The sequence below is a fragment of the Zootoca vivipara genome, chromosome 10 (genome assembly GCF_963506605.1).
Source record: "Zootoca vivipara chromosome 10, rZooViv1.1, whole genome shotgun sequence".
NCBI classification, from domain to species: domain Eukaryota; kingdom Metazoa; phylum Chordata; class Lepidosauria; order Squamata; family Lacertidae; genus Zootoca; species Zootoca vivipara.
This window is the reverse complement of record NC_083285.1, coordinates 17,221,351-17,246,506: the sequence shown is the minus strand read 5'-3', so window position 1 is coordinate 17,246,506 and position 25,156 is coordinate 17,221,351. Positions and strand designations below refer to the sequence as shown.

Here is a 25,156-nt window from a genome sequence, read left to right as displayed (position 1 = left end):
CAAATGAAGGAAAACAACTTTTCTGCTTGTATATCTTGATAATATAATTTTGGTTACTGAGTACAAACAAGATTGTACAAAAACAAGGTTGGGCGCAGGCCTGGCCAGGACACAGGCATCCTGACTGTGACAAAGGTGACCTGCGTGCTTGCTTGCTTACTTGATTGATTAACAGCTGTTGGGAACTTCAAGGCCCCTGCTCTCCTTTCTTATGGTCTTTGTACTGGACCTGGAGACTCCAATAGAGAGCATTCCATGTCAAGGGCATGTGGGCACCCTATCAAATGACAGGACAGGAGCTGCACGAAGCAGGGCCTTTTCACTGGTGGTGCCCATTGTGTGCCTCGCTCTTCCCAGACCTGCTCTCTTTTGGCATGTATTTTGGAGCTTTATAATTTAGGAAGACTTTGGAAGAACTGCTGGATGGTGGGAGGCAAATATATAAGCCAGCTAATGGGTGAATGTCTGTGGAGAATTTTCTGTCCTGTTGGGATGCCTTCTGCTTCCACTTTCTCTCTGCTTATATATTCATCAATAAAGCAATTGTCACTGCAGACACCTTAAGTTTCCTACATACCTTGCATGCAAATACTAATTGATGCATGACGCATGCATATACTACTCAGTGCAAATATGATGCAGATTCAGCCCCATTCCCCGCCTTGTACTGCGTGCGTCATCACCAATAAGATTTAATTATGCTTATTCTAAAAGAGTTGATAACGCGGTAAAGCTTTATATTCATTTTGCGTCTTCTCACATCAATAAAGCTATAATAACTAGAATACATGGGATCAAGCTTCCTTTTGCTTTCTCCATCTATTTTATCATTCTTATTATTTGTTAAATTTCTATACCACTCTTCATCATAGGACCACAGGGTGGTTTATACATAAAACCACAAAAACACATAACATAATAGCAAACAAAATAATACCCCCCACACACACACAGTTTAAAAGGCCATTGGTTGTTTAATTATGCTGGAGAAGAGGAACATTTTTGTCTGGTGCCTAAAGATATGTAATGAAAGTGGCAGGCGAACCTCCCTGGGGAGAGCATTCCAAAAATGGAGCCACCACAAAAAAGGCCCGTTCTTGTGTTGCCACCCTCTGGACCTCTTATGGAGGGGCTGGGGCACAGAAGGAAGGGCTCAGGTGATGATTGAAGGGTCAGGGTCGGTTCATATGGGGAGAGGCGAACCATGAAGTATTACAACCCAGAGCTGTATAAGGCTTTATAGTTCAAATACTACATAGCTTTTAGAAGACATCTGAAGACAGCCCTGTATCAGGAAGCGTGTAATGTTTGGGGTTTAAAATTATATCTTTATATGTGTTGGAAACCACCCAGAGTAGCTGGGCCGACCCAGCCAGATGGGCAAGGTATAAATAAAATAAAATAATAACGATGATGATGATTAAACCAGCACTTTGAGTTGGGCCCGGAACCTAATTGGCAGCCAGTACAGTTGGGCCACATATGCTTAAACCGTCCTGCTCTGGTATTTCCCGGAAAGGGATCTTTTTGAAACCACCTTGATGGCATTGAAATCCTGCATTTGATTTTGTATTTTGTATGATTTTGTAAGCAGAGTCATGAGCATTTAAACATTAATGTTGAATATCCTGAAGCTTTGGAAACACATACACAGTGCAATCCTATATACTTTCCTATACATACTATACTATATATAATCCGATCGACAGTTCGAATCCCTGCGACGGGGTGAGCTCCCATTGCTCTGTCCCAGCTCCTGCCAACCTAGCAGTTTGAAAGCACGCCAGTGCAAGTAGATAAATAGGTACGGCTGCGGCGGGAAGGTAAACGGCGTTTCCGTGCGTTCTGGCACTTGTCACAGTGTCCCGCTGGGCCAGAAGCAGTTTAGTCATGCTGGCCACATGACCCCAAAAGCTGTCTGTGGACAAACGCCAGCTCCCTCAGCCTGAAAGCGAGATGAGCGCAGCAACCCCAAAGTCGCCTTTGACTGGACTTAGACATCCAGGGGTCCTTTGCGTTTTACCGTTTACATCTACTCAGAAGCGAGCCCCACTGAGTGTGTACATAGCCTCAGTCTAAAAGAGACAATGCGCTTCGTGATCGTTCTATTATTTCTCTCTCATTTAAGTGATAGATTGTGCAGCATGCGTTAGACACAAAGCATGAGCAAGCACTTCTGGCAAGAAGGAAGCCTTGACATATGAGTGTTTGGCAGGCTCTGCAGCATTAATGAGCAGTCCCCGAGGAGTGCTTCTTTCTGCTGGACTGTCAACTTTCGTGAGATTTCCATGACACCGAAAATGGAAAAGAATTAGGGAGGACATTCCCATGGAAGTTAAGCAATGTAGTGTTAACCGGAAGTGTTAGCCGTTCTGAAAATTCTGAGAGTCCTTTTCAATTATGCTCTGTTTGGAAACAAGCCGAGGAAAATAAGTACTTTTAAAAGGGGAGGGGAGGGTACCACTTATAAATGAATGAACCCTCCACAAATCTGGGGTGGCATTCTAAGGTGGTTGGATGGCACCTTGCAGGACTCCTTCCAGCAACCTGAACCACATCAGTGATGCCAAGAAAGGGGTCAACCCAGGACCTTTTGGTTATTCTTGTGGAACTTCTATGTTGGCATGGCACTTCACAGCACAGTGGTTATAGTCCAATATGAGTATTATACGCCTCCTTCCGGCAACTCTTGCAGCCAAGCTGGTGCCAAAGGTATAGCTCTATTTTCCTTTGGACCACATCAGTGAGACTGAGAGTCATCTTGTCATTGGGGTGGCCCTGGACCTCCATACACACTGTCCAGGCTTGCTCCCCAGGGAGGTCACTATAGTGCTGCTAACCCAGAGGCAAACTCCATTGTCTCTCAAGACAGATGGATGCCAACAACAGCTTTAAAATTATTTTGAAACAATTTAAAATCAAAGTGCAGTGGTACCTCTACTTACGAATTTAATGCGTTCTGAACGCACATTCGTAAGTCGAATCCCATAGGAATGCATTGGGAGAAAAAATGCATAAGTAGAAGCAACCCTATCTAAAAATTCGTAAGTATAAAAAAATCCTATCTAAATCGCATCCAAGATGGCGGACGGAGCTCTATTCGTAAGTAGAAACATTCGTAAGTAGAGTTATTCGTAAGTAGAGGTAGCACTGTGATTGTAATGAGAAAATAGAATGTGTGCCGACATTTACTTGTGTTTATTATATTTGCTGCAGGGACAGCTCTAAATATTTCTGCTCGGTCTTGGGACCCAACTCGTGAATGCTTGAGGTCAGGAAACTCCCCATGGAACAAGCATGGGGTTAACTGGGAATCTGGATCCCAGATAGAAGAAGCAGAGAAGAGTTAGTCTATGGCTCACACACTAAAGGTGAAGAAGGAGGAGGAGGAGGAGGAGGAAGAGGTGTTAAAGGACCCCTGGACGGTTAAGTCCAGTCAAAGGCGACTATGGGGTTGCGGCACTCATCTCGCTTTCAGGCTGGGGGAGCTGGCATTTGTCCACAGACAGTGTTCTGGGTTATGTGGCCAGCATGACTAAACTGCTTCTGGCGCAACGGGACACCGTGACGAAAACCAGAGTGCACGGAAACGCCGTTTACCTTCCCACTGTAGCGGTACCTATTTATCTACTTGCACTGGCGTGCTTTGGAACTGCTAGGTTGGCAGGAGCTGGGACAGAGCAACGGGAGCTCACCCCGTCGTGAGGATTCGAACCACTGCCCTTCTGATCGGCAAGTCCAAGAGGCTCAGTGGTTTAGACCACAGCGCCGCCCACGTCCCACACTAGGGCTGTCCAACTCCCTTCATCCCTGACCACGATGCCTGAGGCAGATGGAAGTTATAGAGCTCAACCTCGTCTGGAGTCTAACCACACATGCATTAAAGTTACTGTGAGAATGCGAGCAGGGGGTTAGTTGCAGAGCTGAGCACCCCTGCTCAAATTGTAAGCAGAACTGAAGCGGGCGCTGTTTGCCAGGCACCTGTGCCATGCTGGTTCTGCATGTACCAGTGCTGCAAACATTTCCTGTTATTAGCTGCTTCCTTCTCCCCCTCTCTCTCTTTCCCGGGGCGAAGACACTTCCCTTGAGGAAGGAGCAGGAGGCAACGTGGCAGAATTACTGCATGCAATTCCACAGAGGCATCTTTTCTCACAGGGAACCAAGACTTCACTGCAAATGCCAGGATCCAGGATTCCTGGAGAGAACTGACACTCTGTGTCTCAGTTCCTGCTGCAGCCTTTCTTCCCACCAGGGACTTGGGCTTGAAGTCCTTGGTAGGAAAGGGCACTCTCTGTGAGTCTCCCACCTCTTCTGCTTCAAATTCTCTTTTCTCAATTACACTCTCTCCCCCCCCCTTTTTTTTTGCCTTGGGAAGCAGATGAGTTAGCATTTTCTTCCTCCCTGCCCTGCCTCAAGTGTAATGAATGCCTGAAGGGCCCTAGGATCTGTAAGCTGGAGTGATGTGAACAGCTGGGAGTACACATGGAACCATGCAAATTTCAATTTAGAAAACATATTTTTACTTTTGGGTTGTTTTGCCTAGGAAAACAGAACTAGCGATGGGTGGCTCGTGCCTTTTCCCTTGTATCATCACCGTCCGTTGCTCGGCAAAGAAGATTCTCTGCATTTTCATTTCTTGCTAATCTCTTATCTCTCGTCCAGGAATTTATGCCGAAGATTTCAGTATACCGAAAGCTTAAGGGAGCCTCCCTGGAGGAAACTTTGACATGGGAAAGAAAGGGAAGACCTGGAAAATGACGGTCATGGAAAAGATGCTCTTGAGCCAGATCTTTGAATGTCTGCACTTTGGCTTTTAAACCCTGTGGTCCTCTGGCCTTTCCTCTGATCACTTTAGTTCTTTTGATTGACTTGGTGCCTTTTTAAGGACAAGATTTCCCCCGAGCTGAACCATAATGAAATGATAAGCCTGCTAGGAGTATATTGTTTATCACGAGCCTTCGATCTCATTCCTGCAGCGTTTGGATGCTTTGTATAACTCTGCGGCATGCTTCACTTTAAACCGTCTCCTCAGCTTGCATCACGGTGCTATGTATAGCGTACTTGGGTTCTATCTTTACAGGATCAAAGGGGCGATGGCTGTGCTTTATAGACAAAGATAGATTTAAAGGAGTTCCTGAAGTAATTCCTGGTTAAATGGCTCTGATGAATTTCTTTGAACTCATCTCGGCACCGCCCTGCCGAACGTGTCCTAGATGTACGGAAGGCTTTGTTGAATTGGGAAAGTATGCCTGATGTGTTCTGTCACCTGGAAGCAACTTGGTTTGGACTACGTAGCTCAAAAAAGGAGAGCTAAACCGAGTCAATCGCTGTGATTCGGCAGTTTGAACTTCAGAACCAAACTGGAGGAATACTTTCCGTTGCATCAAGGGAGTTGTGATGAATCCCATGTAGGGAATTCAGAACCAGTGACATGTGGACCATGGGAGCTAGGCTAGTCTCCTAAATGTTCCCGTCAAATTGGAGTATTAAAGTATTAAAGCCTGGTGCCTCCTTCCCAAAGCCCAGGAAGCTTCTGCCTGGCTTAGGGAGGGAGGCACGATGCTCTGACAGGTCAAAGATTCCTTACACCACCTTCCCAAAGGCCCAACAAGCTTCTGCCAAGGCATGCAATATCGGCAACCTCAATCACCATTGCAAGATGGCATCTCTCGGCCCCAACTACAGTAACTGTTCCCCTACGAAAAATTTCACAGTACACCAATATTCGGAACCGTCTGTTAGAGTCCTCCTCCAGTCCTGGGACCTAATCTAGCCCCAGTATGGAATCAGCCATGAATCGCAGGCCAATCTTGCCTAGCTCAACTAAGAGCTATGATCAGTGAGTTGTGGGGAAGATCAAAGGGGCAGAAAGGGTAGGGAAGCCATGAAAAACTGTTTGCATTCGATCCATTGGGTGCCTAGCTGGGTTGCACTGCTGTGCCCAGAGTATTCCATACAAATAAGTAATTTTGGAATGGCAAGGAGAGGTTGCTGTTTAACTGCTGTGACGGAAAATTTGCAGTGCAGGAACCAGGGGGAGTGTGTCCTGTTTCACCACTTGAGCCAAACGGGTAGTGCTGCCCTGCTCTGCTGCGCCGCTGCCAGACCGCTCACCTCCACCGGCATGACTCCTCCTATTTCAGCTGGTAGAGCACAAGACTTTTAATCTCAGGGTCCTGGATTCGAAACCCATGTTGGGCAAAAGATTACTGCCTTGCCGGGGGTTGAACTATATGACCCTCTTGGTTGTCCCTTCCTGTGTTCCGTGGTCCTACAGTTTTATGACACTGCACTGCTGGCACCAGCAGAGAAGCAACTCTGGCATCCGTATCAATTCCCGGTGAGATCTCGCTGGAAATTTTACAAGATCTTCAGTGTGCCTTGACATTCCAGTGAGATCTCACTGGAAATCAACACTGGGGCCGACACAGCTTTTCCACTAATGATGGAAGAGGCAGGGCATGTCAGGTGATGATGGGAGTGTTGCCTCTGGGTTTCTGCCATCTGAGGTGCATCATGGGAAGGCTGGTCTTGCCAGGAACTGAAGAAAACATATTTTTCCTCGTCCTGATGGTTTTACATGGCGTTACTGCTGTGAATGTACATTCAAACATCCATGTGAATAACTAGCTGGATCCTGAAATGCAGAGCTCTTAAAATATTGCAGCATTATCCTCCACCTACCCCAGGATCTGAATGAGCTCTGTACGTGTACATCCGTCCTGCAGTGTTGCCTAAAGCATTTCTTCTTCCTTCATATACTTACCCTGGCTTTGAGATCAACATTGGAGTCCCTTCTCTGGATCTCACTGTCAAATGACACAGATATACCAGACTGCCAGCTGGGATGCATAAATCTATTGGGGGGGGAGAAGACTGAGATGTTCCAGCATTTCTTTTCTTTATGCTCACATCATTTTATTGGCAGCTCAGATAGGGATAGTGCGAATCCTTAATTCTGTGCAAAGCAGTGACTTGCCATTCCACTGTGGAAGCAGTATGCCTTTGGCTGACCCTAATGTATGCATGACTCAGTGATGAATTCCAAATGTTGTTGTTGATGGTGTTTAGTCATTTAGTCGTGTCCGACTCTTCGTGACCCCATGGACCAGAGCACGCCAGGCACTCCTGTCTTCCACTGCCTCCCACAATTTGGTCAGACTCATGTCGGTAGCTTCGAGAACACTGTCCACCCATCTCGTCCTCTGTCCTCCCTTTCTCCTTGTGCCCTCAATCTTTCCCAACATCAGGGTCTTTTCCAAGGATTCTTCTCTTCTCATGAGGTGGCCAAAGTATTGGAGCCTCAGCTTCACGATCTGTCCTTCCAGTGAGCACTCAGGGCTGATTTTCTTCAGAATGGATAGGTTTGATCTTCCTGCAGTCCATGGGACTCTCAAGAGTCTTCTCCTGCACCATAATTCAAAAGCATCAATTCTTCGGCGATCAGCCTTCTTTATGGTCCAGCTCCCACTTCCATACATCACTACTGGGAAAACCATAGCTTTAACTATATGGACCTTTGTCGGCAAGGTGATGTCTCTGCTTTTTAAGATGCTGTCTAGGTTTGTCATTGCTTTTCTCCCAAGAAGAAGGTGTCTTTTAATTTCGTGACTGCTGTCACCATCTGCAGTGATCATGGAACCCAAGAAAGTAAAATCTCTCTCTGCCTCCATTTCTTCCCCTTCTATTTTCCAGGATTTGATGGGACCAGTGGCAATGATCTTAGTTTCATTGATGTTGAGCTTCAGACCATATTTTGTGCTCTCCTCTTTCACCTTCATTAAAAGGCTCTTTAATTCCTCCTCACTTTCTGCCATCAAGGTTGTGTCATCAGCATATCTGAGGTTGTTGATATTTCGTCCAGCAATCTTAATTGCGGCTTGGGATTCATCCAGTCCAGCCTTTTGCATGGTGAATTCTGCATATAAGTTAAATAAGCAGGGAGACAATATACAGCCTTGTCATACTTCTTTCCCAATTTTGAACCAATCAGTTATTCCATGTCCAGTTCTAACTGTAGCTTCTTGTCCCACATACAGATTTCTCAGGAGACAGATGAGGTGATCAGGCACTCCCATTTCTTTAAGAACTTGCCATAGCTTGTTGTGGTTGACACAGTCAAATGCTTTTGTGTAGTCAATGAAACAGAAATAGATATTTTTCTGGAACTCTCTAGCTTTCTTCATAATCCAGCGCATGTTTGCAATTTGGTCTCTGGTTCCTCTGCCCCTTCGAAATCCAGCTTGCACTTCTGGGAGTTCTTGGTCCACATACTGCTTAAGCCTGCCTTTTAGAATTTTAAGCATAACCTTGCTAGCATGTGAAATGAGCCCAATTGTGCAGTAGTTGGAGCATTCTTTGGCACTGCTGTTCTTTGGGATTGGGATGTAGACTGATCTTCTGCAATCCTCTGGCCACTGCTGAGTTTTCCAAACTTGCTGGCATATTGAGTGTAGCACCTTAACAGCATCATCTTTTAAAATCTTAAATATCATCACTTCCACTGGCCTTGTTATTAGCAGTGCTTTCTAAGGCCCATTTGAAAATTCCAAATAGTAATCAGCAAAACATGTATATCTTTGAAATGCAGTAAGGTTGCCAGGACTAAGATAACTACCAAGATTTCACCCCAATATAACAGCAGCAGCAACAAAAATTTATTTGTACCCCACCCATCTGACTGGGTTGCCCCAGCCATTCTGGGAGGCTTCCAACACATATGAATAAAACATCAAACATTAAAATGTTTCTGATACAGGGCTGCCTTCAGATGTCTTCTGAAAGTTGCGTACAGTGGTATCTTGGTTTAAGTACACAATTGGTTCTGGAAGTCTGTACTTAACCTGAAGCGTACTTAACCTGAAGCGAACTTTCCCACTGAAAGTAATGGAAAGTGGATTAATCCGTTCCAGGCGGTCTGCGGAGTACTTAAACTGAAGCGTACTTAACCTGAAGCGAACTTTCCCATTGAAAGTAATGAAAAGTGGATTAATCCATTCCAGATGGGTCCACGGAGTACTTAAACTGAAAGTACTCAAACCGAAGCATACTTAAACCAAGGTATGACTATAGTTCTTTTTCTCCTTGACATCTGATGGGAGGGCATTCCACAGGGTGGGTGCCACTACTGAGAAGGCCCTCTGCCTGGATCCCTGCATTTTGACTTCTCGCCGTGAGGGAACCGCCAGAAGGCCCTCGGAGCTGGATCTCAAAAGAGGTGTGTGGCGGGCAACTCCACAACCCCATGTGAACCTGATTTCTGCCCCACATCACCAACATGTCAGGGATAAAAATAATTTATGGTGGAGCCTCTGTGACGTCTGATATGTCAACATTGGTTTTTGTTGCATAAGACTTACGATCGGATCAAAGGAGGATCTTTTGATAGACTAGAATGCTCTGGGCCAGGGCTTCGGTTGAACGAGGCATTCCAACTATCCATTTCACTCTTCGCAAAGGTATGATATATTTATCTTAAAGCTGTCTAAGAACCAGCTATATAAAAAGGACACTGGCTTTGGCAGGCCAGGGAACCCAAGCAGATCTTCCAAGGAGTTTTGGTAGAGTAGATGCTGCCCTGATAGCAGGTCCCCAAAATGGATGTGAGGCGCTTAAGTTGAGAAACTGACAATTGGCTCTCTTTACTAAGCCAAATTCCAGTTGTTATTCTGCTTTATTCAAAAGTTGGTCCAGAGTCATCAGCTGGCATATGCATGTAGATCAGCTCCAGCGCAAGTTATGAGTGCCTTCCAGCCAAGCGAAGTGGCATAAATGGTCAAAGGCACAACTATTTGTAAGATGCAAAGCTGACCTGAATCACATACAGTATTAGGCCTCCAGATGTCCACTCTTTCTTATGTCTATGGCGGATTTCTTGATTCCATTTATAATCACCAATGATTGGAGGAGGTAACAGTCTTGTTTAATTTAAACACACACACACATTATAATTTTTTAAAAAAACAAAGCAAATTTAACATGTACAAATAAAATCCTCCATTCCGATCCCCTGCCATTCAAAACTGCTCTCCAACTCTTTTCTGCAATGCTTTTAGGAACAAGATTTAAAGATGAAGCAATACAATCAGCTTTCTTTCTTTCTTTCTTTGGGGAAATGTTTAAATACTCTTATTTAAAGGATATCACAGCATGCCCGATACTTCACAATTATTGGAAAAAAATAAATTGATCCACCTTAAAGCTAGCCAAGAATGTTGCAACACAAATACATCACATGGTTTCAGGTAGAGCAAAAAAAAAACACCCAGCTATGTTATTTGCTGCTTGAACTTAGGCATATTTACTCAAAAATCCACGGAGTTCAACGGGACTTATTCCCAAGTAAATATGCATAAGACATAGGCAAATATATATTCAGAGGTAGCTTCCAGATGTTTTGGACTCCAACTCCCATCATTCCCAGCATGGTCATTGGTCAGGACTGATGGGAGTTGTAATCCTCAATATCTGGAGGAGAGTTGAATGCAGTAACTCTAAATGCCACACAGCCAATTACAGCCAGAGAATTAAGATTTCCCTAACGGCTTGTATAGCTGTATATCTGCTTAACTACAACGGTGTTAAATCTTAGACATTTTTAAATAGAAGTAATTCCCACAAAGTTCAGTGAAGTCCAATTGAATTTGATTATGTTTACACCCAAGAAAATAGGATTAGGGTTGCCTCCTTAGTCCTGATTCAAAAGGCATAAGATTGTGCTGCTGAGACAGGCAAATGACAATGTAAAAAGTCGTATACTGGTAAGCAGTGAGACCTAGAAAGGAGAAAAAAAATAGAAACATGGAAGTAACCATGAGGATCATCTAGTCCAACCCCCAGAAGGGCAGGAACCTCTTGCCCAATGTGGGGCTCAAACCCACAACCCTGAGATTAAGAGTCTCATGCTCTACCAACTGAGCTATCCCAGCAGTACAAGTATATTGAAACCAAAAGATTAAAAAAAGTTGTGGAATACAGATAATTATATGCAGCAAAAGGAGCAGCTGGTACGTTTATGTCTGTTATCTGATATGAAAACTCCATTGTGTGTTGCTATTTTCTTTCTGTTTACTGAAGCAGCAAATGATAGTAATTTTCTGATTATAAGGCATGTATAGCCAAGCTGTATTGCTATTGCTTTTGGGAGTGGGTAGTGGGAATCCCTTATTTTTTTAAAAAGAAAAAAAACACCCTAAGAAATTCATAGGGATTAGTTTCCAGAAAAAAATTCAAGCTTGTATTTATACAGATTTTTAAAATCCCTATTAAACTGAAGGTTTTATAGCTTTGATATTTCACACTTTGATAAGATTATACAAAAGGCAGGAGCAATTTTAAAATGAAGTTGGAGTGTTGTTCTCTTTAATTCCCAAATGCAGTGGGTATTAAACAGTTTTCTATTCTGCTTTCTGTGCATAAGAACTTGCCCTCTGGAAATGTATTTTTAAACTCCAGCTTGAAACAGCCAGACCCTGATTTGTAATGTGCCGTGAATTTTTTTTTTTACACATTTAAAAGTGAGGCTACCTTTCTAAAGTCATATTATAGCTGCAAAAGCATTACTTAAGACTTCCATTGAAAAAAGAAAATCACAAAAAAAACCCGATCTGCCATGCTGGAAATGCTGGTGTTGTTAACCGAGTGCAAATGTCAGTAATTTTAAATCCCCTCAGCCTAATTATATATAACGGAGATCGCCAACTGGAAGCTTAAGGCCGTATAATTTCAGAGAATTTGAATCTGATCCCTCGTCTCCTCGCCAAATTTAATCAGGCTGTGGTGAAAGAAAAACAATAATCTCACTCAGCCTCATTTTAGAAGAAATTGCTTCTAAAGTTGTGAAACCCAAAATACACTCCACACTTTAATATGATATCTCTTAGGAAAAGGGAGTAAAAGTGGGGAGTCCATTTTGTGCCGCCATTTTTTGTGTGTGCTGCCTCCTCTTGCCAAGTCCTAGGAGGCTTTATTATTATTACTGGAATGGGAGACAAAGGATGAGCAAGTAAAATACTCAATGATACATAAGGCAATAATATAGCTATGGAAGCATGGGAACGATTGTGGAATTTACAGCATGTTGTGGTCTAAGAGAAAATTGTATAAAAATGATATATTGATGTCGAGTAAATTGGCAAAAATGTATAAATCTAAATCAAATAAGTGTTGGAAATGTAAAGAGAAAGCAAGTTTTTTTATCATATGTGGTGGTCTTGTAGTAAGGTTAAAGCTTACTGGGAAATGATATACAGTACAATGAAATGAAAAGGATGTTTAAAATAACCTTTGTAAAAAAAAAAAACCAAAATCGCTTCTTTTGGGAATTATAGGGACAGAACTACCTAAACTGTATAGAAACTTATTCATGTATGCTACTACAGTGGCAAGAATGTTACTTGCCCCTAAATGGAAAGAAGCAAAAGTCCCAGTAAAGGGAGAATGGATACAAAAAACTGATGGAATATGAAGAAATGGCAAAACCAGAAAAATAAGAAATCAAGATAGCAAACTTTTTACAAAAGAATGGAAATGGTTTATTGAATGTTTACAGATAAATTGTAAACAGATAAGAACATAGGCAGGATTATTGTAATAACCTGCAGTTTCATAAGAGTATATATTTAGAGTAGATGAATAAATGAGTCAAGCTTTGAAATGTCAAAATGATTGTAAAATTAGTGAAATGTATAAACTTGAAAAGTATAAATCTTAAAAAAGGAGGCATGTAAGGTGCTGCTTCCCACCTGGCATAGGAAAGGGTGTGCGATGGGTGCTGTCCGGCTCGGGTGTCATCACTGAGGGGTGGTGGTGACAAAATGGCAAAAATATGTGTTTTTGAAATAAATAATTGGGGTTCACGACACTTTTTTAAAAAAATATTATTTAAAATGAGTTTAATGACTTTGTCTGACAATTAATTAACCTCAACAAGTCAACATAATATGTATTGAAACTTTTTAGCTCAGTCAACAAACGCAACGCAACGCGGCTGGGCGCAAACAGGCGCCCCACAGCAGACTCCTCCATCGGAGCCAGAAGGCGCTGTGCCTTGGCTGTAGTGCTTGCACCTGGCGCAGCTCCCCCCTGAGGTACAGAAGCTGCACTTCTCCCGAAAGGATAGTGTTGTGCAGAATTATTTAAACAGCAGAGAGTATCATTGGTTGTTCACTCTCTACGTTAGAACATTTCTATACCATCAGGTTTCACGGAAAGGCACTAGATATATCAAGAGATCCATCGCATCCTGGTCATCGTTTCTTTGAGCTCCTATTTTCATCGGATAAATGTCGGAGGGTATGGAGTTATGCAACTCCTGAGCCAAGGAGAAAAGTAGCTATGCAGAAAGTGGTACTGTACCTTGGTTTACAAACACAATTGGTTCCGGAAGTCTGTACTTAACCTGGAGCGTACTTAACCTGAAGCGAACTTTCCCATTGAAAGTAATGGAAAGTGGATTAATCTGTTCCAGACGGGTCCGCACGCGGAGTACTCAACCTGAAGCGTACTTAACCCGAAGTATGAGTGTAATTGGTTCCGGAAGTCTGTACTTAACCTGAAGCGTACTTAACCTGAAGCGAACTTTCCCACTGAAAGTCATGAAAAGTGGATTAATCCATTCCAGACGGTCCGTGGAGTAGTTAAACTGAAGCGTACTTAACCTGAAGCGAACTTTCCCATTGAAAGTAATGGAAAGTGGATTAATCCATTCCAGATGAGTCCGCGGAGTACTTAAACTGAAAATACTCAAACCGAGGCGTACTTAAACCGAGGTATGACTGTATAGGGAAGTTTGGTTTTTTAAAAAAACGTTTAATGTTTTATTATGTTTTTATATATGTTGGAAGCTGCCCAGAGTGGCTGGGGCAACCCAGTTAGATGGGCAGGGCATAAACAATAAAGTTGTTTTTGTTTCTGTTGTTGTTGAATAGGACATCCCTATTTTCATCAGAGAATTGTTGGGGGGTATGTTATGCACACTAAATTAAAATGCGCGCTTCCAAGCAGGTTTTTGTCAGAGGTTTTGCTGCTGCAAATGCTTTCACAGAGAGGAATAGCTGCTCTATGGTATTGGTTCTCATGTGCAGTTTCTGAGCCACATGTTTGGGGAATCACAGCTTATTTGTCTGATGCTTCCTTTAAAATGGTTCATAGACTCTTGTTCACGACGTAAAACAGAGTCCAGGCTGCTCAGGGCCAGTGAAATCAATGCTCAGATCTTTTTGTGGCTCTCAAATGTAGACTGAAAATGATAAATTAGCTGCATTCGGCATGTATCACCGTAAGCAGTTCCCAAGAAGAAAGAAAGAAAGAAAGAAAGAAAGAAAGAAAGAAAGAAAGAAAGAAAGAAAGAAAGAAAGAAAGAAAGAAAGAAAGAAAGAAAGACCCATTGTGGAGAAATCTCTGTATAGGTAGGTCTTGTATTTTGTCCACAGAAAGCCATCTTAGCACTATTATGATAATCTAATTTTCTTCTTCCCCAGATAGCACAAAACAGTATCCCACTGTTCCCTGCTGGAAACTAAATATTATGTTTTCAAGGGGAAGGCATTCTTCAGTCAAGTTCAACTAAGAATCTCACAAGGGAGCTGTCTCTATTGTCCAATCCATTTATGAGCCAGGATCAGTAAATAAAGAAAGCAAACTACATCTGTCCTGTAACTTTGGAGGTCACCAAGCAATTTGAGCAGCCATAAGTCACCAGTCTAATGGAATTTCGCGTCTCCTTAATTCAGAGCTTTGGGTCACATTAGCTAGCATCATTCACCCGAATGTTCGATATGAGGACATTCCCACAAAACGGATTGCAATGTATGTTTTTCATTCTACTTGGCATACATTTGCAATATATCTTGTTCAAGTTGGGAGATATAACCCCTTTGCTTCATTGAGAAATATATTCTTGCTGGATATGATAACATGCTAGAGGAATGATTAGGGAAACCATGGCAGGAGTGCTTTAGATGTTGTGCAGCATCTGAAACTGATATAAGTCTTCGCCCAGGGGACTTTCAGTCGATAGGGGGGACAATTAAAAAATAAGATGTGGAAAAGAGCAATGTACCCTTTTCTGAATGTAGCTCTATACTTCACCCTCTTTCTCTCTTTGGGAATACCGTATTTTTCCGTCTATAAGATGCCCCCATGTATAAGGTGCCCTCTATTTTGGGAGACTCAGATTTAAGAAAATGGGGGGAAATGGCCCAGAGTATAAGACCCCCCCCCTAATTTTTGACATTATTTTAAAGGAAAAAAACCTGGTCTTATACACAGAAAAATACGGTACTTTCTATTCCCCCGTGGTGTGGCCAGGTTAGTTTGTCCCTGTTTTGCAATTCCTTACAGATTTAGGCAAATATTTGAGAATCCAAGGGTTGCTTTTGAACAGTCAAGGTTGGTCAATCTTCACTTTTCTACCTAATCCACTGGGGACCTACATGGGTCTCTGTGACCCTGAGGGCAGAACTTCGCTAATCGAAATGGTGTAATTGCTGCAGGAACCTCGTACGTTTTGCGTTCTTCGGTTTGGAGCAAACGCTACATAAGAATTTTGTTGTTTTTTCTTAAAAAAAAAAACAACCCAGGCTGGATCAGGCCTCTCTAGCTCAGCATCCTGCTCTCACAGTGGCCAATGGGATGCCAATGGGAAGCTTGCGAGCAGAATGTGTCAGCACTTTCACATCCTGCGATTCCTAGAAGCATTGCAGCAGGTGTGGGAATCTTTTCCTGGTAACTACAACTTCCAGGGTGGCATTGTCGTCTAAACCACTGAGCCCCTTGCACTTGCCAATCAGAAGGTCAGCGGTTTGAATCCCCGCAATGGAGTGAGCTCCCATTGCTCTGTCCCAGCTCCTGCCAAGCTAGTCCCTCAGTCAGAAAGTGAGATGAGCGCCACACCGCATAGTCACCTTTGACTGGACTTAACCATCCAGGCGTCCTTTACCATTGGCTGTGCTGGTTGGTACTTCAACAAGTATTTCAACTTTTGGTTCCCCTCTTATGAATATACTTGTGACTCTCTTCCACTTGGCAGCCATTAAAATCAGCCGAAGTGGCTACAGGTTTGCACAAGATGCCATGTTTGTGATAAGTCTTAAATTTAGCATGATGCAGAAAGAGGACGGATGGTGAAAAGGAAGACCAAGCAGCCACAAAAGCTACACCATAAAATGGTAAGATTCATGGGAAACATAGCTGTTTATGCGGTTTTACAATGGATTATTCTTGCACAAACTATCTTTTTTTTTGCCATTTAAGTGACTAAGTGCAGGCATTCTTTGCATAACAGTCCCATTAATAATAACTGTAAATCTGCAGCTTTTTAGACTAATTCATCATTGTGATCCTGCGGCAGGCTGGTTTGTGTTAATCCTGTTTACTGTGGAAGTCTTGCCATTTAAAAGTACTCTGGTTCCAGTATATAAATCACTTGGATTTAAGAATTAGCGCTCCATATTTATTTTCAGATAAAGTGCATATATAAGATGAACAGCACGCTAATGTTTTAGCTGCAATAGAATTGGAAAGTTTAATCACGATTCCCCACCCCCCAGTTGGGCTAAAGAAGCGTTCTGCCATATGAAGATGGCTGGGGTCAGTTGCCCCAACTACGACCGTGGTGTTATATGAAGAAGGAAATATGCTGCACGAAACTGTCCCATCTCTAAAGGCACAGTTTAAGAGTGAACGGCCGATAGGTTCTTGGCCAGAAAGTAAATATGCCATAGTTATATTTGCTAAGCAGAACCCCCTGCCTGAGTTGTTTTGTTTCTCCATATTGCAGCCCATGGTATGAATCTGCAAAATGTTGTGTAAATTATGAAGGCAACACTTACCATGTTGTTAGGTGCTGTCATGGGAAGTAAGGCTGGATCTGCACTGACCTGTTTAATGTTATTTTCCCTTATTAGAATGATGCTAGATATGTCATTCTAAAACATCACAGGGCATACGAAAATTAAAACATCTTTTTACGTTGTTGTTGTTGCTGCTGCTGCTGCTGCTGCTGTTGTTTTTTCATTAAATGTAAGTAATTCCTGGCCACACCATTTTTCCAAAACATTGTTTCTTTCCCTGCTACTGGTTGCTAGTTGCTCTGCTCTGCCCTCCAGTGTCACATTTTAATTCTCCCTCCCTCCCTCCATGTCCTTTGTTATCCTTTGTTATCTGCACCCCTCAAATAGCATTGGGGGGGGGAGCTTGAATGCAGTAAGAATCCCCAAACTGTGGCTCTCCAGATGTTTTGGCCTACAACTCCCATGATCCCTAGCTCACAGGACCAGTGGTCGGGGAAGATGGGAATTGTAGTCCAAAACATCTGGAGGGCCGAAGTTTGGGGATGCCTGAACTAGGATTTGCCGATCAGATGGTCAGCGGTTTGAATCCCCACGATGGCGTGAGCTCCCGTTGCTTGGTCCCTGCTCCTGCCAACCTAGCAGTTCAAAAGCACGTCAAAGTGCAAGAAGATTAATAGGTACCGCTCCGGCCGGAAGGTAAACGGTGTTTCCGTGCGCTGCTCTGGTTCGCCAGAAGTGGCTTAGTCATGCTGGCCACATGACCCAGAAGCTGTATGCCAGCTCCCTTGGCCAGTAAAGCAAGATGAGCGCCACAACCCCAGAGTCATCCGCAACTGGACCTAACGGTCAGGGGTCCCTTTAGCCTTACCTTTTTACCATCATAACATGCTTACAAGGGAGTCATTCCTTCTGGACACAGTGGGCCTTACTTCTGAGTAAACATGCATAGGCGTGCACTTTAAATAACTGTCAATGTCAATCAGCAATGAGTTACGTCATAATGTAACAGCTATTATATTGGAAGTTATTTTACTGCATTCTAAGCCAGGCTTTCACCGTCAAATAATAACAGAAATTCTGCGCCCTTGCCACCTGCTGTGAGTTGCCAAACTAATCAGCACCCACGATGCACCTCTCTGGCGCAGGCAAAATAATTTTTTTTAGAAATCACTGAGCAGCAAAAGGAAGGCGGGAGACTATAGTCCTGTAAATATCCTGAGGGCTGAAGTCTTTTGAATAATTCGTCTAGCACATGCCCGGTGAAAGGGATTGCTCTAACCATTTCTGCTATCCGTTTCCTAATCAGGAATATGTTATTCATAGAGATGAATTTCCAATCAACATTACTCCAGATAAAGAATCTCCGGTGCTACAGTGAAATTCTCGCTTTATATTCTGCTTCGGTGCCAAGCCGGCACTGAAACAGAGTCAGCTATTAAATAAGTAAAGTTCCCAACAGGCAAGTAAATAAAAGCGCCGTTTATTTCAACCATTTGTTAAGGAAGGAAGGATTCTAGACTATAGACCTGCGGCACAATACACCCAGGAAGTTCAATGCACAAGCAAAACACTGAAATGAACTGGAGCTGGAAAAGAGCACAATAGGTCTCTCCTATTTTATTCTGACACAACTCCCATTCATTTCAATGGCACCTGCCCGGGGGAAGTTCCTGCAGTGGGCTGTGCCCATTGGGATTCTTAACAGTAAAACAAGAAACCATAGCATGCTGTCATTCTGTGCTGCAGTTGCCAAACACTTTGGGGTGTCTAGGTGCAAGCTCCCTGACAGTGCTGGCTAATACACAATTTATTGGGGGGGCGTTTCAGAAGATAATTTTAAATCCTTTGTGGGCCAAGTGCTAAATTAAAAAAGTATTGGAGAGCCGTGATTCATAAGGTTATAGAAGGTTATAGAATATACTGGTCCAAAATCAAATGTAAGTGTCTTTGCGAATCTTGCTACAACTGCAAAGTTGGACATTTAAAATAAATAGATATAGATAGATAGATAGATAGATAGATAGATAGATAGATAGATAGATAGATAGATAGATGATAGAGACTTTCCAAACCAAAATCAAAAGTAGGAATAATTACAAATCTTGCTACAACTGCAAAGTTTGAAATGGAGACTTTGTGACCCACCTATATAGTGGAGAATATGCCGGTTTGGGCTGAGAGTACGGAGCAGAATGTATTTGGTAAAACTTGGAAAGACATGTAGCAAATGAGCAAGTTTTCAATAAATGGCTTCTGTTTGGGAACTAATGGAAACGGAATCTTTGATGAAGTGTGAACAAGGGCATTCTAATACTGTATTGCGATTGAGGCTCTTCTGGGGGTAGAAAGACATCATTTAATGTTTCTAATGGCATGCCACAGTTCTATTACAGCAAGCATGCTAGCTGTCCATTCCTCAATTCTGTCACCAGTCTTCTATCATGACGGCTTTTGAACATCTTTACATCCCCGGTCTCCTACAAACCTGACTGTGTTCAAGACTCCACCCCCCAATAATATCTAGCTGTTCAAGATGTCTCTTACTAAGCATAAATTAAGAAATATGTTTGCCATCACCTTTTGGACTGGGCAAGGGTGAAAATTATCACCCTTGGGCCGCTTAGCATTTTGCGCACTCGGCCATCGCAGAGGATCACGGGTTCCTGCCAAACGCTTTGCTTTGAATTAGCCAATCTGCAGCAGTATATATATATTTCCTGGCCGACCCAGCTCTCTTCATTCAGTCAGTTGGGAGTGTCACCCACCCTTCCCTCCCTCCATTCAGGATTTATTACTGCATTAACCATTTCCTTTTCAGCTAGGTGGGCTTTGCTGTGGTTATTGACGGTCGCTGTATTTGGGGCCAGGAAGGAATTTCTTCTGTGCTGCAGGTTTCGCCTTCCCCATAGCGCCAGTCACAGCTTTGGCAGGTTAGGCCTTGGGCGGAATCCTATAGTCTTTCATACAATTGGGGTGTGGTGAAATGATGACTCACCCACTCCCCTTTTCCCTGCGGCGACGATAACAGGGTACCCCATTAGAGGGGTTGGGAGGGAAGTGTCTGTCCAAAGTGCCAGTTGCGTGACAAAGCTCCCAGAAATCCCGAAATAACTCACAACTGACACTATATTTTAGGTTTGGGTTTTTGGCATTATTTTGGCCACAACATTATTTAACATACATATTAATTCTGAGTGTTGGCTTAGGCTTTGGTTAATCCATCTGTCCACTCTAAGGGACAGGACCATTTCCATCTGACCCCCGTTGGGTCAGGACCATTCCATCTGCCCTGGTTGGGTCAGGACCAGCTCCGACTTACCTAATGGTAGGTAAGTCAAGTAAACACCCCAAGGGATTGGAGGAACTGTTCACAGACACTCTCTTCCCCCCAGGAGTGTTCCCCAAGGCTCGGCTCTGTAATGGCCGCACCATCCTTGCCTATGGCAGGATGAATGGACTAGAGTCCCTGAGCCCCAGGATTCCTTTAACGGAATACTTCTATAAGGAGGGTAGGCATTTTATGCCATGCCCCTCCTATACCAATTTTTAACCAAAGCCTAATGGCCAACCTAACAAGTTGTGACAAATTGCTTGACAGTAGGCAAAAACCAAATGGCAACAGCCAATCAGCCAAGTGGCAAAATTCCTACTGGGCCCCTGAATACAGGCAACCCCCGCGAACGGGCAAGCAGTGTCGTCTAAGCCTAAACACAGCGGCGGGTGGGTGGGAGATTCGAAGGCTTTTCCAAGAGTGAGAGGGAAAGCGAAACCGACCTGGTGTTAAGTAAAATGCTGTCAATCTAAATCAGTGGCACGCCCCATGACTCAGCCTAACTACAGCCCACCCCCTCCCAGATTTCTTTTGAGCTCGTCCGGAACCCCCACTGCACTCTATGAGCGCAATGGGCTTTACGTAGTGCTAGCAGGTGGCACTGTGATCTAAACCGCTGAGCCTTTTGGGCCTGCCGATCAGAAGGTCGGCGGTTCAAATCCCCACGATGGGGTGAGTTCCCATTGCTCTGTCCCAGCTCCTGCCAACCTAGAAGTTCAAAAGCACACCAGTGCAAGTAGATAAATAGGTACCGCTGTGTCGGGAAGGTAAACAGCATTTCCGTGCGCTCTGGTTTCCGTCACGGTGTCCCGTTGCACCAGAAGAGGTTTTAGTCATGCTGGCCACATGACCTGGAAAGCTGTCTGTGCACAAACGCCGGCTCCCTCGGCCTGAAAGCGAGATGAGCGCCGCAACCCCATAGCTGCTTTTGACTGGACTTAACCACCCAGGGGAACTTTACATTTACCTTTTACCTTGCTAGTGGGCTTCTCGCAGTGTAAACCTGCATTTAGTGATGGATCCACCCCGAATAGACCCTGTCATGCCTCAGACCCCTCCCTCCAACCAGAGGGGGGGCGCTGAGGGTTGTCTTGTTTATTTATTAATAAATTTATTATTAATTAAATTAATAAATTAATTTTAAATTAGTATAATTAAATTATTATAATAATTAAATTAATATAATAATATAATAATTAATAATTATTATTAAAATAATAATTAAATTAATAAATTTATTGTTTAGTTATTATTAGACGGTTGTCTTGTTTATTTATTATTATTCAATAAACAAGATGGTTGTCTTGTTTATTTATTTATTTACATTGTAATTAGGAGGAGGGCTCTGTGTTTGGGCGCACAATGTCCAAGCAGGCATTCCCAAAGTTTATACGCGCAGCCCATTTGTGGGGAGAAATCAGGACCATTCAGGAAGGTGAAGTAGGTTGCCCAAGGTGGTAGATTTGTGGGAATAATTAAATGCCATTAAATGATCAGTTAGTTGATTATTGTATTTTTATCACAATGAGAACGACTCCGATTCGATTTTCTACCAGAGGCACCAAAATTCCTGGAAAATACTACTTCATTGCCAGTCTTCACAAATTCTAACAAAGTTTCTTTTAATTTAACCACTTTGGCTGCCTCTCAAATCCACAAGGGCCAGCCATTAACCATTAGCGAGATTTCCACAACTTTGCTACATCAATTTTAAAAGCAGCTTAACGATTGCAGGCTAAATCTTTTATCTCCTGTATTCAAAGCGGTCCTTTGAGATCTGCAGGATTAATGCATGCCAACAAAATAATCTTTGGATTATTCTTTATTTTTCAAAGATAATATTCTACACTGCATGTTTATGCTTCTTCCTCCAGTTAGCAAATATTCTCCAGCTGTGATGTCCAGTCTTGGGCCTTGCTGTGCTTGTTGCAGACAGTGTGTCTGCTCCCTCTGCTGGCCACAGGTGATAATGCAAGTGGAATGCTCTCTCCTACCTGGTGGGGCTCTGCGTTCATTATACTTTTAAAAAGCCCTAAGGAAAAGGTAATTTTTTAAAAAATGGTCATATAAAAAAATAATCCAAAGAATATGACATCTTGTGATTTTCAGCTTTTTAAACGGGGCATTTCTTGTATAATCTAAAAAGCCAGATGGATTGCTAAGTGACTACTGATCAGGGCATATGGTTTTAGTACTCCTCCCTATCAATAGTTAAAAGCAATTTGTCAAAATTTGTGGGTTGCAGAATTCTGTTGGTGCAGAATTTATTTACCCTGACACACGATCATACATATCCAAGTGCAATCCTCATTATTTTTAATTTTAAAATTCAGTTTTGTGTAGTTTTTTGTAATTTCAAGTGAGCCAAGGCAAAGATCATAGAATCACAGAATTGTAGAGTTGGAAGGGACCCTGGGGATCATCTAGTCCAACCCCCCTGCAATGCAGATGTCCCGTTCAAGGATCGCGCCTGCAACCTTGGAGTGATCAGCACCATGCTCTAACCAATGGAGCTTTCCATTCTGTGATGCAGAACTAACTTTAGGCCTGTTCAAGAGCCAGGGATGGGGAACCTCCAGCCCACGAACCAACCCTGGCCCTGCCAGACCTCCCCGCTTGGCATGCAAGCCATGTGAAGTCAAACTGGAGTTTCAAAGAGCAGCACAGGGTGGTTTGAAAGCTCTTCTACAAGCAGCCCCACCCTACTTTTTCAGCCGCTGGATTTTAGAGGCTTAAAGAGCATGCATGGCTGTTTGAAATGGGGTTTTCAAACGGCCCCTGCCCCATGTTCAAATCCAAACAATCAAAGTGTGGCATCACCTGACATCACAGTAATGTCAGCTAATTTGGCCTGCAGGGGTGGAAGATTGGGATCTGCCCCACTTGGGCCAGAAAAAGTTCCTCATGCCCCCCTAAGAGTTTGGGCATGGCCAGTGCAGTGCCATTTTTTAAAATAAAAAAGAAGCAGCCTTTTCCCCCCTCATTTAACAGGACATCTCTGTGCTGCCAGGCTTTGGGTATTGATTTCTCCTGCCTTCTGAGCTGCGGTTACTAAGGACGAAGTCCTATTGTGCTTGGTGGGACTTTGTTCTGCTTGTCTGCTGTTCAAATCAGATCTTCACTTAGCCAAGGGCCACCCTCAAACCAGACAACAGTACAGTAAAAACAAAAACAAAAGGTACAAGCTCAAAAACTGTAACAAATATAACAGCATAATACATTGCAATATCCAATGCCGTTTGCCACAATAATGGCATAATAAAAACACTGATTTGCAACGGGGGGGGGGGGGGACGACCCTACTTACGGTATTTACGATTCAACCCAACCGGGCGTTGTAACAAGAGTTGTCAACCTCTTCGTATCGGACAGTCTTCATCCATTCATTATTTTGAATTATGCTTGCAATCAGTCATCATAATAATAAAATTATTATTATTATTATTATTATTATTATTATTATTATTATTATTATTGGTGGTTGCAGACCCTTCTCCTGCTCCCTGGCTTACTTTTTTGGTGACGAGCCTTGCTAAGTCTTTGGGAGGTCTGTTGGTTGGTTGTTATTGTCACTGCCTAGCACAGAAAGCCCCCAACCCGCCCCCAGGGTGCCAACTTGGATAAAATATTGGGGAGCATATAAGCCCTGCCTCACATTATCGATCACATGACATGGCACCCCCCCTCAAATATTTTATTGGGGGGCCCAAGGGACCTGTCCCTAGGAGTTGGCTCCTATGCCCCCCTCCAACACAGGACCCTAAGCCCCAAACCCATCCCTCACCCAATCCTTTTTGTCTATATACAGTTGGTATTGTTGATCTCCTACTGTGTTTGAAGAACCTATATACTGTACAGTATTATGAACCTCTGAAGTCCATCCTTCCTTAATGCATGACACAACACAATCTGTGGCGATGCCCAGCAGATGCATATAACTGTCGTGAGAATCAGAAGATTATGTGCAGTGCTTTTAGACAAAAATGTTGCTTTGGACAACAGCATCTCGCAGCAAAGGCAAATATTGTCACAAGCAAAATATTGGAAGGGAAGTAAAAATATTGGAAGGCAAGTAAAAATTTCATCCACTGGGGAATGGTATGATAAAAGTTTGGTTTGTGGTGGGGATGAATTCAATATCTATTATGGTTGATTTGTATAAGCAATTTAAATGAACTTTATCCATCTGTTAAAGAGTGGGAACCGTTTAAAGGATACTGTCAATCTAGATTCCCCTGTGACAATGATAAATGAACAAGCCTTGGTGTTGTTATGAATTTATTTGCCTACCAAGGACAATTTATAAACAGAATTGGAAGTTGTCAGTAGTCAAAGAGAACTTGTTTAGATTTGCTGCTTGTGTATGTGTACATGCTCATAACTTTTTTGTAAGAAGAAGAAGAAGAAGAAGAAGAAGAAGAAGAAGAAGAAGAAGAAGAAGAAGAAGAAGAAGAAGAAGAAGAAAAAGAAGAAGAAGAAGAAGAAATGTATACCCTCTCCATCTGGCTGGGTTTCTCTAGACACTTAAGAATGTTGTTCTAGAAGATAAACTTTCAAAATATAGTAAGAAAAATGTTGAAAACTTTCTCAAGTTGCGCTAAAAAAGATACAACTTTTATGGAAAATTAAACACGAGTTGGAACCAGGTTTAGTCATATGCTCCTTGAAAACACCCTGGTTTAATTTGGTTTACAGTACTCTGAATACGATTAAATATGGATCCAAAACAAATGGGGTGTTTTTGTTTTTTAATGGCTCTTGAACATTCCCACAGCTTCTAAAGCTGCTACAGCAAAGTGGGAGAGGAGGACTGCTGTTTTCGAAACAAGAACCCCAAGCCCATTGGCCATAAAGATCTACCGTAGTTGCAACATTTTTTTTGGATTTAAACCTGAAGTGAATTGTACACTCAAGAAGTAATGTGCCAGATCCACACCCTATTTTCAAAGCACATCCAACACACATTCCTCAAGGAATTTTATTTGAAATGTGAAGAAGGGGGAACTACAATTCCCAGGATTCTTTAGGGAAC

At 42.9% G+C, this 25,156-nt stretch overlaps 1 protein-coding gene across 1 annotated transcript in view; it reads left to right on the top strand.

The window, feature by feature from the left end:
• Nucleotides 1-15,517: 15,517 nt before the first annotated feature.
• The window catches only part of ING3 (inhibitor of growth family member 3), a 29,372-nt gene continuing 19,733 nt past the window's right edge, over nucleotides 15,518-25,156 (top strand). Inside the window, exon 1 of the mRNA XM_035127711.2 lies at nucleotides 15,518-16,169. The gene's annotated coding sequence lies outside the window, so the exon portion shown is untranslated. The remainder of the gene's footprint in view (nucleotides 16,170-25,156) is intronic.